Source organism: Sebastes umbrosus, chromosome 1 (assembly GCF_015220745.1).
Source record: "Sebastes umbrosus isolate fSebUmb1 chromosome 1, fSebUmb1.pri, whole genome shotgun sequence".
NCBI classification, from domain to species: domain Eukaryota; kingdom Metazoa; phylum Chordata; class Actinopteri; order Perciformes; family Sebastidae; genus Sebastes; species Sebastes umbrosus.
The window spans coordinates 14488510-14503146 of record NC_051269.1 but is presented as its reverse complement, the minus strand read 5'-3'; the positions used below and the strand labels follow the sequence as shown (position 1 = coordinate 14503146).

At 39.7% G+C, this 14637-nt stretch overlaps 1 protein-coding gene across 4 annotated transcripts in view; it reads right to left on the bottom strand.

The window, feature by feature from the left end:
• Positions 1 to 977, bottom strand: part of LOC119491927 (rho GTPase-activating protein 40) — a 29716-nt gene extending 28739 nt beyond the window's left edge. For 3 of the 4 annotated variants that reach the window (XM_037776217.1, XM_037776223.1, XM_037776210.1), the window contains exon 1: positions 803 to 977. The gene's annotated coding sequence lies outside the window, so the exon portion shown is untranslated. Of the gene's footprint in view, positions 1 to 790 lie in introns of all 4 variants that reach the window. The other variant, XM_037776239.1, reaches the window with a different exon arrangement.
• Between the last annotated feature and the right edge of the window lie 13660 nt (positions 978 to 14637).

Genomic DNA, 14637 nt, shown 5'->3' with positions numbered 1-14637 from the left:
TTTCCTCCGGTCTGTGAAATCTTGCAGATGCCATTAGGAGCACCGGAGGACACAGAGGCACATGATTTTTTTTACACAGATTACCTGTCTCATGCACTACTGTCATGATATAGTGACATTTTCATAAAAATAACCTTTTTTTATCATATTTGCTAAAAGATATCGACTTCGGTCTAGGTTTAAAGTGATGAACATATTAATGCATCAATAAATATAATCCAATAATATAATATACATTATTCTGAAAAGACCCATTCTGCATGATGAGTACTTTTACTTTTGGTACTTCAAGTATATTTTGATGCTAATAAGGCTCCAGCTCGGCTCTGATTGCTTGTTTTCCTCCATTCTGTGAAATCTTGCAGATGCCCTTAGGAGCACCAGAGGACACCAGGACCATAGTGAGCGATTTATAAAAATAACTTAATTTTAAATCATATTTGCTCCAATTCTACCCACTGCACCTTTAATGTTGTGTAAAGAAAAATAATATTGGTAGGTATATTTTAATATTATAGTAATTATTTTGACTAAATATCAGTATGGGACTCAGAAAGCAGTATAGGTCATGTTCAGTATGAGGACTGTTAAAACAATCCACCATGCATAAAATTACTGCAATAAACTGCAATGCAATCTATTGAAACACCTTTGTGATAATGTGCAGCAGACAAGGCTGAGCTCAGCACATGCAGGAAGAAGAAGAAACGCCCATAGCAACAGCTCCGGATACCCTAGCAACCGGTAACGCTCTATTGTAAAAGGTTACGGAGGAAACAAAGAGATCTACCTGTTAACTTACCTGGGGAAACACCGTGGACAGGCTCGACTGAACGGGAAGAGATGATTTTTCCATGTAGTTTCAGCAGTGATGAGTCTTAACTGTGAGCGGTGACAACAACAGACAGATGGCGGGAGAGGAGTCGCCCTGCCCGAACAGAGGAGACGAGGGAGGCTACTCTCCTCCACCACGTTATCAGCAGCACCTTCCTGACGTCATCACGTCGTGCGTCAATAACAACAGTGCTGTATAAGATAAGATATTCCTTTATTAGACCTGCAATGAGGAAATGTGCAGTGTACAGCAGCAAAGGGGATAGTGCAAAAAACAAGATGCATCAGCTAACACAGTAAAAAGAGCTATACAAAGTGTAACAAAATATGAACCATTTAAATAGAAGGAAGTATAAAAATAAGAGCAGGATATACAGTATTGACAATAAACAGACTTAACAAAATTGCACAGGTGGAAAATGATATTGCACAGTGAAAATGAATGAAATTCCATCTGAAAATATCAGGTTATTGTCAGTTTTTTGGTGTGTATGTGTAAGTGGTCTACTGGGAGCAGGGCTGGTTGTGGAGTCTGACAGCTGCAGGAAGGAAGGACCTGGGTTGCGCTCCTTCACACACTTAGGGTGGAGCAGCCTGTCGCTGAAGGAGCTCTTTAGTGCTGAGATGGTGTCCTGCATGGGGTGGGAGTCATTCTCCATCATGGATGACAGCTTAGCCATCATCCTCCTCTCTCCCACCACCTCCACTGTGTCGAGGGGGCATCTCAGGACAGAGCTGGCCTTCCTGATCACTCTGTCTAGTGTCTTCCAGCCGAGATGCTGCTGCCCCAGCAGACCACTCCATAAAAAATGGCTGATGCCACTACAGTGTCATAAATGGTCTTCAGGAGAGCCCCATGCAATCCTGAAGACCTCAGTCTCCTGAGCAGGTAGAGTCTGCTCTGGCCTTTCCTGTAGAGTGCAGTTGAGTTATCAGTCCAGTCCAGTTTATTGTTCAGCTATGACCCAACCACCTGCATGCAAAATCCTGGTTATGTGATCTCTAAAAATAATAATTTGGATTAAGAGGATCCTCAGCTAAACTCCCATTTGCAACCCATAATCTCATTTTTTAAAAGCCTGTCATCTGTCAGTTCTAATGGGACCTGGAGTTAACCTATAGCCTATTTATCTTCTGTCCTCTTTTGTAGATTGCATGCTTACCTACCTTTTGTATTACTTCTCTTGATTTGTCTCTTATGTTGGATATTTCTTTACTTTTGTATTCCGAATGCTGTGCGTTGTTGAACAGGATCAAGTATGCATATTTCATTTGGTAAATTGTACACCCATACAGAAATTACTTTGAGTCTCTTAAGCTTATCAATCATAAGAAATATGTACATAATAATTAATCTGCTTCATTCATTTAAACCTGCAGTAGACAGAATATTTTGGCATATATTAGGTACAAATTCCATAATAACCTTTCAGCATATTGTACTTCAAGTGTTCTGAGAGAAAACTAGACTTCTGCACCTCCTCATGGCTCTGTTTTCAAGCTTTAAAAAATCGAACCCATGACGGGAGACTTTTGCCAATCACAGGTCATTTCAGAGAGAGAGCGTTCCTATTGGCTGTTTATTCAACGGAGGCAGCTGTCAATCACTTGCAAACTCTGATCAAACGGTCAAACTAGGCAGCGCTGATCAAATATGAATCAATATTCTGTTACTATTCTGTTCTTCAAGTACTTTTAAAACACATGATAATAATGGATGTCTTGGTTCTGTGTGTGACTAATTGCTCAATAGATTCTTTGGTATCTTCCAAACTGACCTGACATTTATTACCTAGTAAAAACTTGAGCTTAAGCACTCAGATAAGGTGTGTTAAGATCTTAAAAAAAGGGCTTTTATGGCTGAGGCAGATGACAGCATTTATAATACCGCCTCTCTGACTGCTAGGTTAAAGCATTTTACCGTAAAATAAAACAATTTTAACAACCCTTGATGATACAAAGGTCTAGTTGGAGAGCAGCCTAACCACTAATAGCTTTGCATTAGTCTAATGTGGCATGGGGTAAACCACAGAGAAGGAATACAGGATCACCCTGATGTGATATTACATTACGAGAGGAAGGTTGTATAAATGTATGCAAGCCAGACTCTGGTGAGGCATTTTAAAGGGTCAGTTTGTAAAAAATCTTCTTCACTTATCCCTGTAGTGTAAAGCTAAGCAGATACTGACAGGAGACTCAGGAGCAAATGTCACAAATTTTAAATATTAATAGGACTTGAATCCATACTGGACGGCCTCAGGATGCAGCTAAAGGTCAGATCATTTCCAGTAAGTGCACCTTGTGCTGATAATGTATTTGTCAGACTGCTTTTTCCAAGGTCAATACATCTTCAAGCTCACATCAATATTGTATCAACTATATTTGAAATGGCACAAGCCCGTGCAAAGCCCCAGTTGACTCAAGTTTAGATTACGGCTTCCTGAAACTCAGTCACAGCTGTGTAGAAATGCTACATAGTTATTTTTAGCAAAGCTAGCAGCGGGGCTCCAGGGATGGCAAAGTCAGCCGGTCAACTGGTCCACCACATTGATCTGGACTAAAATATCTCAACAGCTGCTGGACGGATTGAGATGAAAATTTGGCCAGACAATCGTGGTCCCCTGATTTTTCCTGTAGCGCCACAAGCAGGTCAAAATCATGAAATCTCAAAATGTACTAGTAACACATTTTTTGTATGTTTGTTTGGATCGCCATTAAATTGGTACAGACATTCATGTTCCCCTCCGTATGAATTGTTATTACTGATTTCATCTACCAAAACCATCAGGTAAAAATTTGAATTTGTCCAACACTATGGCTTATGAGCAAATACCTGCAAGACTAATGACATTACTATCAGCCTCAGCTGTACACTCTCAACTCTCAGCATGCTAACACTCTCAACTGTCTCTAGAGAGAGCCTTTCATGTTTTTACATTACTTGAAGGCCACCATAGTTCTTCGACACGCTTGTGATTACTTGCTTGCTCCTAAAGTAGTGTTATTATCGGTGCCTTCAAATGAGGCAATATTAACGTTGCTGTCGGTGTCTAGAAACCACAGAGGCTAACAATTTAGCAAGTTAGCAAGCGGGAAACTTAATGCAGGAAATGCAAAGGCATAATAACAGAGGAAGAAGTTAGTCAGTTGGGAATATCAACATTTTCCTCAGACATATTATAAAACTATGAAGAAAAACAATATATGACTAAAATTTCAATATATTCACTTATTATGTACCGAAAAACGAACTTCCATGGCCACCGCCATTTCTGACAACGTCAACAAACATGTCACAACTCGTGAATTAGAAACTTTCAGAAACTTTCCACTTATGAGGTCGTGACTACCACAAAAGGGGGGTGTTCATATGGACTCTCACGTGAACACAGTAAACACGACTCCATTTGAAGGCAGCATATGGTAAGGATGGCCTCAGAGCGAGGCGAACGGCGTTACCATGGTTTTGCACTTGGCAGCTCCCGTTACCGCAGTCTTGGAAAGGGAGAAGTGAGCGGAGGAGTACTCAGTTGGTTGCAATCTGCAACCACACCACGAGATGCCACCAAACCCTACACACTGTACCATTAAGTACAGTCTCACAGAGCTGCTAGTTTGGCTCTTAGTCTTGTTTGATTATGGTTGCTGGATGAAATGTTCATATTGGTTATGGATTTGGCTTTGAATGGGTTTAGTAAATTGATACACTTCAAACGACTAATGGAAATTTAATCTCCATTGTGTTTTAGATGTTAACATGAGGTGTGCCTATAGTCAACGTTCATGTATTACACACAAAATCGACCTTCTCACAGCTCTCAATGTCACTAAATAAATAACTCATGCTGTCCACACAGTTCTGCAGCAGGAGGTATTTATTTGTAGATATCTCATTCCTAACATACTGTAAACGCAGCCTGACACATCCACTCCACCCCTGCAGTGTGTCCCGTTGCAGCTTTTGGGTGGAAAGATCATTCCTCCTGGACAGATAAATTCTCTCTGGCATCCTGTTTTTGTTTTCATTTTCCTCTCAGGTTTCTTGCAGACAGTCCAGTTCATTCCAGGGTTGTGTGGATATGAGTATGTGTGTGGGCGAGAGAGAGAGAATGTGAGGAGGAAACACACGCACAGACAGAAAGAAACAGAAAAAACAAAAGACAGGGAGACACAGCGATAGAGAGCACAGAGGGCCCGTAAAGCAGCCCACTCTCTTCCTGCCATTGTTTCATCTCAGGGACCCACATGAGGCTCGGCTAGGCTACGCCTCCTGGACATCAGCTTGCTCCCCCTCCCGTTGGCCCACTCCTCCTCCTCCTTCTGCTGCTGCTCTGCGTTTCCATGGAGACAGAGAATATGCCTGCAGATGATTGCACCCCCTGCTGAAAGGCATTCATGGAGGCAGTAATACAGAACGACCTGGAAGTCTGACTGTTGAAAGAGCAGCAACATGGAGACAATTCATGTGTGGTGTCAGCTAAGAAATGTTATAGATATGCTTTTTTCCCCCCTCATCACTTCGTGTGGTTTGCAACTATCTGTGTGTTTCAATACCCATACTACCATACTATTTAGTATTCCAGTAAAGATTTAGTATGTCCCAATACATAGTATGGCTGGACCTGATTTGACTGTTATCAGGCCATTAAATAGGCGTTATCACTATAAGCACCATAGATGTGGGTCATTAGGGGCCTACTACACTTACCACATAGTAAAAGTGAAAGTGAAACTTAAAAGCAACACGTTCTGACATATAAAAATGAATGAAATGTCATGTTTTGAACACAAACAAAAAGGCTTTTTTAGGTTTAGGCAACAAAACTACAACTTCTTCAGGTTTAGGCAAAAAAAAAAAAACACTTTTTAAGTTAAGTTCAGGGAAAAACTGTGTTTTGGGTTGAATTAACTACGAACACAAAGACAACTACACATGTTGGTTTCACAAGGGATGCAAACTCCAGTCTCCTGAGTGAAAGCCCTGTGTTTTCATCCATTGTCCCCAACCTTCACTCATTATGGAGTTTCTCACTGTCTACACTACAGCGCCTGACTTCTGCTTCTGCTCCTGTCATAACTACTTCAGTCGCTAGAGTAGTAGCAGTAGGTCGTGAGCCTGGTAGATAGCTCAGGGCCTTTGCCCCTTTCTATCCATAAGTAGTCATCGATGGAGGGAAGAGAGAGGAGATTTAGGAGGAGCCCACTCGCTAGAGGTCTATCATGTGAATAGATAATAAAATCTGATAGTGGCTGTACTAGGTCCCTACTGACCCACATCTATTATAGCAAATGAAAACGCCTATCTAATAGCCTGACAACAGTCTAATTGGCTGATGTCAAATGCAGTATGCCGAAAATACCAGGATGTCCTACTACATCTGCAATTCGCCTACTATTGGTTTCATACTAAGGTTTTGGACATACTAATATATCTCACATACTGTTTTAGTGTACTAAATACCATGTTAATATGGAATTTCGGAAACAACCAAAGTATTCGATTTGGAACTCACCGACAATGTGAGATAGGGACAAGTGTAAAACAAGTGGGCCTGTACTATAGGATGGGTGTGTGACCTCATTTGTATGGCAGAACTCCAACTGCTTTTATACGAATTTGCATGAGTGTTTGAATGTCTTTGGCACTTGCATGCATATTTCCACCTGTACATGGGAGTGTGTGTGTGCATACATGCGTCACCTAACAAGCTTGACAAATGATTGATTGAAACCCTGTTTGCAGTGAGGAACCCTCTTACAATGAGCCACTGAGCTCCACTGAGCATTTTCACACTTATGAACTCTTGCTGTTGATATCCAGTTTAGGCCAGAAAGAAACTTATTTGTGGTGGTCAGAAAAAATGTTGACGCTCAGGTATTTTTTCTCTTACATTGGCTTCCACACTGACCTGTGTGCATTAAGCTGGGTTGCTAAATTCTTTAAGTCCCTCAGCTGCTTTACTCTACTAGCCTACACCTGGGGGAAAGGGGCCAGACATCTGCTGTTTTACTCACTCGCTGTCTTCTCACGTCACAACAGCACGTGAAATCTGCTCTAGTGGATTATGCTGTGAAGAAAAGCTTGTGTTAAAGACTGACTCAAGAGTATATGTAGTCATTTTAATGAGCTTGCAGCATTTCACACATTTATATTGCACATAACTAAGTAGCAAGAAGGCAAATTGTGTCTTTTCCAAATAACATTTCTGGTTGCAAAATGTCACCAAGCAGCAACAATGACAAGACTCTTGCTTAAAATACAAAGAAATGTCATTCAGTAAAATAACAAAATAAATTGTTAACAATATTATTTCTTGCTGTCTCTTTGTATTGACAGCACATGTTAATATTGATGTGCATATTTGTTATTTAATACATTTCAGATGTATTCTGCCACTTTAATTCACTTAAAGTGTGGATTTGTTTCCTGCTGTTAGTTTACAAAGAAGGGTTTTAACGTGAGTGGGGTGATTACATAAATTCACAGACAATGGACGTCATTCAAGCAAGGTTATAATCGCTTGCTATATTTAACCACTTTCACTCATGGTAATATCCTGCTTTAGGATTAACCCTGGTTTTACCTGGGTAACAAAGTATTCATGGTGGGACGTGAGCTCAGCAGCACAAGTTGCGATGACGTCTGATTGGGGAATTAGATGACGAGAAATGGGGAAAGAAACAGAGAGAAAAAGATAATTGCATAATAATTAGACAAGCATTTTAAAACCGGGATCAGGACGACAACCCATTTCTCGTAACTCAAAATGAACTCCATGCTCCAACTCACTTCTTGTCAAATAGTCTTAACCTGTACAGTTTTGTTGTAGCATACATATTCTGTGGTAGTCCATCATCCTCTTTTCTCTCCACTCCCATAGATAAACACATTATTTTCGATAAATGTATCACTAGTATGCATTTATCATTGCTATTCTGTTGCTAGGGCAACAGCCTTGGTCCAAGTTTACTTCCTGTCAGCTACTACATTAACACACATTGGAACAGGAAATACAAAGAGGCCCATTATAATGTTTATGTTGTCAAGTTTGAAAAGGTCTATAGTGTGTGCAGAAACACCATGCAACCAAATACAAAGAATCATACCAGTGTTTTTGCATGTTTTAGCTCTTGTTTTACATCTTGTAGTGTACTGTTTAGCTGTAAAATGAGAAAGTTTGCTCCGGCTGGTGGGCGGTGCTTGGTATTTCCTCAACTGATCTCAACATGTTACAGCTAAACAGTTACACTACAAGATGCTTCTGAAAACATTTGAGGAGAGAAATAGGCATTATAGCAAAAGAATATTGATTCATATTTGATCAGCGCTGCCTAGTTTAACCATTTGATCAGAGTTCGCGAGTGATTGACAGCTACTCAGAGACGGCAGCCTCCAGCTCGGCTCTAGAACAGAGGCACATGATTATTTTTTAGATTACCTATCTCATGTACTACTTTCAGGATATAGTGACCGTTTTATAAAAAGAACTGTTTTTAATTAGATTTGCTCCAATTCTACCCACTGCAGCTTTAATACTGTGTGTTAAATCAGCATGGTGCAGTGGAAAGCAGTGCTGCAGTTCCACCTCGCTCTCTCTTATTCAGCAGACTGTAATAGCTGTTACTCAGTTGCTGAGGTAAGTAGAAACTATGAGAGGGCATTATTACCCTCAGAGACACTGTGTTGTTTATGTGCGTAAAGGGACTGTAGTATATAGCACCACACCAGTGCCTCTCTGTGTCATAATGTGGGAACTACAGTCAAGAGTCAATACTTTGTAGTCCTTAGGACACTTAAAAAAAACTAGAGGACATAAAGGCACTCAGATTGGTAAGTAGAAGTCATGGCACACTACATGATTATTGGCAATATAAATTATGTTGTTGTTCAACTGTTTGCAGCATTTTTATCATAGTTTATATGTGATTTATTAATTAGGCCACTAGAGGGAGCTCTTATCTTTCTGTATGCAAAGCAGCAGAGGGGAAAAATGAGGGTGAATGGCATCCTTTTGTTACTACACTTTACACATCCTGCAATGAGGTGTTTCTGCAGTAACTCTCACCATCTAATCTGAATAAATGTAGTGCTTTTCAGTACATTTATTTCAAATAGAGTGCTTTCTCTTGATCTATCCTAGAGAGATTTAAGTCTTCAAACGGATTTTGATCTTGTTCCAAGTGCAGCTGTTTACACTCTGGAGTCTTAGGCCGACCAGACTCATTTGTAAACTGGTTGATTTTAGAGCTTACTAAAGGCATTACTTCAGTGCAAACACATGTTTAAGGTGCAGCTATGTCTTGCAGGAATAGCTGGGGAGGGAGTTAGTGTTGCGTTGCACCAGATGGAAGTTTTTTGGAGTTTCTGGGAGTGACTGCCTTGCTGGAAGGAATTTAAAGAGTTGGTATGTTTAGGGATTGCAGGGATTTTTCTTTCTTCTCTCTCATCCTTACTTTTAAGCAATAGTATATATATACTCTATCAGAGTTAAAAGAAAGTTTTCACTAAAACTGCACCGTCAGTGTCTGCAAACCTCGGTGGGGCTCCCACAGAAGCTTTGCTGCAGAGTCAGACCGCAGCACGCCTCCAGCAGAGAGTCAATTACCCCTCTGCTGTTATTGTTAGTGGGGGTTTGAAGATTTGGAAACCTGCTGTGTCATTTTTGCGCACACAGAAATAGAAACAGCAACTTTTGTACAGTAAACTGCCAGAAACTGTTAAGAGTTCTTGATCATGATCTATTCTATACATAGATTTACATTTTAGGCATTCACAGTCACTGGCACGAGATGCAATGCGACGGCGATACAATGCCGAGAAGAGAAAGAGGCAAGAGAAGATATTCTTTTTATTTGTTGCCAGTTCAGATGAAAGAGAATGACACAATGTTGCCACAGAGGAGTCACAGTATAATCTGGTTTACTGTCAAATCCTCCAAAAGAACAGCCAGACCTGCAGGTTTTAACTGAGAGCTGCATTATTGTTCCTCTCAGCGTGACGTGTGAGTGGTAATCTTTGGCTGCTCTGACAGGATGGAGGGGAGATCTATAAACTACTCTGTTTGAGTGACTGACGCAGATTGAATATCCGGTCTGCTTTGATGGAAAGTACATTTACTCAAGTACTGCACTTAGGTACAATTTTTGTACAACTTTATACTTCTACTCAACTACATTTGAGAGGGAAATAACACACATTTTTTACCTCACTACATTCACATGACAGCTGCACTTTTCAAATCAAGATTTTACATGAAAAGACATGATAAGCTTATAAATCCAATTCGTTGCAAAAGATTATACAAGTTGCTGTCCATCTTTTTGGCTTTTTGACCCTTTACAAAAAAGAAGTATGTAGTTGGAGCCCCTTGTCACGTTTTCTATCAGTTGTTAGCAGTTCCACCTGAGAGACATTTACCCTCTAACCTCTCAGATGGTTTCATTCAAATCCCTGTTTGAGTTCCAAAGGCCCAATATTTAGCAAAAACACAGCGTTTAGATCCAGATGTCAAAAAAGAATGAATATAAATGTGTGTAACAGGCCTAATTAATCAACTCATGACCCCCCATATTTATCTTGTGACCCTTTGGTGGGGCCATACCTCCTAGGTTGGGAACCACTTGACTACCTAACTGTGTATATAGTAGACAAAACTAGCTCCAACTCGACTACCTAACAGTAAAATGCTACAATACAATATAAACTATCTAATAATGCCATGATATATCAGTCAAAGTGGCATTTTTTTCTGCTGAACTTTTAATTTTGATACTTTAAGTACATTTTGCTGATAATACTTTTACTTTTACTAATGCATTTTTACATGGTTGTATTGCTACTTTTACTTAAAGGTGCAGTGTGTAGGATTGCAGACTGCAACCAACTCCGTGTCAAGTGCGCAGGAGAACTACGGTGGCTGACGCGAAAACGCAAAATGACCCTATCTAGAGCCAGTGTTTGGTTTGTCCGTTCTGGGCTACTGTAGAAACATGGTGGCTCTGTGAAGAGGACCCGCTCCGTATGTAGATATAAACGTCTCATACTAAGGTAACGATGACACAATGATTCTTATTTTCTGGTGATTGTTCATACTTATTAATATTATAATGCATTTCTGCCAATAGATCCCCCTAAATGTTACACACTGGTACTTTAAGTAAAACATCTGAGTACTTGTTTTCACTATCAAACAAAACTGCAAACATATCCAAAGATTATAGTGACACTGTGTATTCACCGGAAACTGTCATGATGAATTTGTGGATCAGAACACGTCAAAGTGCTTCAAATAGAATACAAGAAAAAAATCAAACAAAGCAAAACATTTCATGTGTTTCCATGGCTTTGTTCCAGCTGCTAAATTCAGGATTCCTCCCTTCAACTGAGACATCAGCAATATGCAAATAACCCAGAGTAAGTGCTCCCAGGAAACACACTATTGTGGATTATCTTTCCTGGGGCCATAATGATGACACCATCCTCTCAGTTCTCAGAAGAAACGCTTGCACAGCAGAAGTTTTGCAAAAGGAAAAAAAAAAGAAATCTACCACATTCAGATTTTTGAGACTGCAAAAATATGTTAGGGGGTGATCAGGTTTGTAGGTCAATGGCTGATGTAGTTTTTCTTTAGTAGAAAAACGTGTGAAGTGAAATGTCTTTCCACTTTTGGAAAGACATTTTCAAAAGGGCCAAAAGAGTTACAGCAGTTTGGGTGAAGTGAATGTGGTGATTTATTTTTATTCTCTGGATTCTGCAAAGCCACCTTAACCATTTTGAATAGTAATAAAAATATAATTTCCTATCACTGAGCATTGCAGATTGCAGATCAGTCTGTGAGATTTATCACAAAAACGAGAGATCAGTTGCAAACAATTATTTCCTTTTTCATTCATCTCCCTTCACACTCCACACTGTTGCTTTCACAGTTCATTCAAATCTCTCGAGGCTGTCCGCTATTGAAAAATGCTGCTGTCCTCAGGAGATACAACCCCCTCCAGAGCCCTTACAGGCAATTCAGCAGCAGACACTATTTCAATTTTCAATGCTTGTAAAGTGTTCTTATGTGCTAGTTGAACGAACTCAGAGACAACATGTGTCATTTCCAACTGTTACATTTGCATTGCTTTGAGGGTTAATGCACACATTAAAGTCCCTCTTCACTCAAAAATGTATTTTGCTTGTTATTACTTCACTTTGTTTGACCTTTATAGTGCAGAATAATGTATGTGCAGAGTTTGACACTAGAAGGGCGTTAACAGACATATAGAAAGAGAGGCATGACAACTGCGTAGGCATCTGTCTATGAGAATACAAAAGCCCAGACTATATTTATTATTCTGAAGGACAATCAGCGTCTGTATTCCATTGCTCCTAAAGTAGTGTTATTGTGGTAAGGATGGCCTCTGAGCAAGGCGAACGGCGATAGATAGTTAGATAGATAGATAGATAGATAGATAGATAGATAGATAGATAGATAGATATAGTAACTTTATTAATCCTGAGGGAAATTCAAGTTTCCAGCATCTCAGTTCCATAGTACAAAGCAAACGTATTAGTAAAAAGGCACAAGTAAGAAGTACAAGTATAAAAAAAATATACCAGATATAAAAATACCAGGAGATGAAGAAAACTGTTAAAAATGAATATAGTGCAGGGTAACAACTGAGATACAGGACTATTAAAAATGTGAATAGAGTGCAAAAAGTGATATAGTGCTGGATAATAAAATACAGGAGATATAGAGACCGGGGGATTAGGAAATGTCAAATATGGAGTATATTGCGGATAAGAACTGAGGTAGAGAGTTGTTGTTTTTTTAAATAGACTAAAGGGCAGAATAATAATGTACATTGTTTGTAGAATACTATGTTACCACAGTTTTGCATTCAGTGGCTCACGCTACCGCAGTCTTGGAAAGGGAGGAGTGAGCGGATGGGAACTCAGTTGGTTGCAATTTGCAACCACACCACTAGATGTCGCTAAATCCTACACACTGTACCTTTAAACAGTACTTCTAAAAATGTAAATATACTCAAGTATTACTGTTATAGTTACAAGTAAAAGTCATGCATTCAAAATCTTACAATGTACTGTAAGTATCAACAGCAAAATGTACTTTATCAAAAGTAAAAGTACTCATTATGCAGCAGAATGGTGTTATATTAATATGTTTTCTATTATTGGAGTACTGATGGGTTAATGTGTTAGCAGGATCTTCACGTGTATAACAACTTTCTATTCTATTAGGTAGTTTAAACTATTACAATCCATCATATTCTATGTAAAAACTGAATCTACAAAGTAACTATAGCGGTCAAATGAATGTAGTAGTCTCTGAAATATAGTGAAGTATAAAGAAGCATCTATTGCGTATTTTCTGAGGTTACAGACAGAAAGAAACTGGTGAAACATTACATCCACTTCAATACTCAAGCATCCTCAGTGTAAAGCCCATTATGGTATTGACAGCCATGTCTGTTCACTCAGTGCTGTTAACCACAGGACACCAGTCAATAACAGAAGCCGCAGCGCACTTTAAAAAAAAAAGGGCAATGCATTAATAACTAAATTGCATTGTGATAAATAACAGTCTGATTGATATACAATTGATTCTGGAAAAAAAAGTTTAAAGTGGTTGATAATAAGAGCATAGTCCGTCTGCGTTGATGTGCTAATATCTTAATGGTGGGACTTGACAACTTGGACCCATTGCTCACAGCAGCTCCTTGGCAGTGGTCCAGTCTTCACCACAGAGAGAATAAAGAGGAAGATAAGGGAGAGAAGTGGATCAATGCAGGGCAGAGAGACATGCTGTTTGTCGTCGGAGCAGATTTATAACACAGTTTTTTGCATCGCACAGAGAAAGATTGTCTTTCCTGCAACGCTTCAACGCTGTAGCAGCATCAGATATTTTATGTATATGTGTTCTCGTCTCATTAATCACCAACATCGTGTCTCTTTGTCTGCCTGCAAACCATAAAAACTGATGATGGAAAGCTTCTGACTTGAAAAATCACTTTCATATTTAGCGCTTAATGATCAGATCAATCATTTCAAAGCGCATTACAGTCAGCATTTTCACGCCTGTCCTGGACAAAATTAAAGGAATAGTTGTTTTCTTGTCACGACTTGGATGAGAAGATTAATACCAGAAGATTGATACTCTCATAGCTGTCCATTAAATATACAGCTGGAGTAAGAACATGCTTAACATAAACACCGGAAACAGGAGGAAACAACTAGCCTGGGTCTTTCCAAAGGTAACAAAACCCACCTACCAGCACCTCTAAAGCTCACTAATTAGCATGCTGTATCTTTACATGGGGTTATGGGGCAGACTATTTTCTGGCAGTGACTTCCTCGGCTTCCAAGCTAGCTGTTTCCTTCTGTTTGTAGTCTTTATGCTAAGCTAAGGTAACCAGTTGCAGGCATAGACTGTATATAAAGATAGACGACATGACAGCTTCCCAAAAGTGCAGCCAAAACCTCTCAATCGCCCCCTGGTGGCTGGCTGCAGTATAGGTCATAAAGCCCGCCCCCTCCATGTTAACGGATGGGAGATGTCAAAGTACACATGATTGACAGCTGCTCTAAGTGAAGTAGTCGCGCAGCCAGAAGCTCGACTTGTACTGTAACTTTAACTTTCCATAACTGTCACGAGTCTGTGTAATAGATCACATGTCCATTTGATCATAAATGTAGTTACTGTATATAGATATTATGATTAGTTGTTGTGTCTTTCTAGCCAAAAGGCTACCGTGGTGCTAACGTAGCAGCTAGGGGGCTCACGCTGGCAAGCTCCG